The sequence below is a fragment of the Aquarana catesbeiana genome, linkage group LG08, assembly GCF_042186555.1.
Source record: "Aquarana catesbeiana isolate 2022-GZ linkage group LG08, ASM4218655v1, whole genome shotgun sequence".
NCBI classification, from domain to species: Eukaryota; Metazoa; Chordata; class Amphibia; order Anura; family Ranidae; genus Aquarana; species Aquarana catesbeiana.
In genome coordinates, this window is record NC_133331.1 from 100725953 (window position 1) to 100726627 (window position 675).

At 33.0% G+C, this 675-nt stretch overlaps 1 non-coding gene across 1 annotated transcript; it reads right to left on the reverse strand.

Moving 5' to 3' along the window:
• Positions 1-229: 229 nt before the first annotated feature.
• LOC141106975 (small nucleolar RNA U3) lies at positions 230-441 on the reverse strand. The gene has a single exon (XR_012235753.1). It is a non-coding gene; the product is annotated as a small nucleolar RNA U3 (small nucleolar RNA).
• Positions 442-675: the final 234 nt, after the last annotated feature.

Genomic DNA, 675 nt, shown 5'->3' on the forward strand with positions numbered 1-675 from the left:
TATTCTGTCTCTATCATTTAAAATATACTTATGATAAAAAAGTTATAGACCCTTTATTTCTTTGTAAGTGAGCAAACTTACAAAATCTGCAGGGGGATCAAATAATTATTTTCCTCACAATTAGGACAATTATGAATTGGAGGTTATTTTCTAGTTGTTTGTTTTTTGCACGTCTCCCAGGCTGGAGTTTATGCTGGGTTGTTTTGATTTTCATATTTGATTTTTGTTTATTCTCAGCTTGTGGTCATCCTCTCCAACCTCTCTACATAAGAGAAGAGGAACGGTCATCAACAGCTGCTAGCACTACCATAAAGCAGCGCTTCTAACTTTGCACTCAGGAACAACCACAACAGCTCCTCATCATAATTGGTGAGTTTGAACACTTTCAAACACATTTCAACAGTCAAGAGCTATAGAAATGATTGCTGAAAGTATATTTGAACACATGCACACTTTATATACTTTTTTTTTTTTTTTTTTAGATTATGGATTAAAAAATTTTTTTTTGTATGTAAATATTTGTGTTCCGTGATTTACCCTTTTTTATACTTCTATAGGAAGTAAAAATTAGAAGAAAAAATATAAAAATATTAACTATGGATCCTGGCTTCTGCATAGCTCTCACCTTCCCTGATTTTGAAGGACTGTCCCTGATTTGGAACAAAGTCCCTCTGT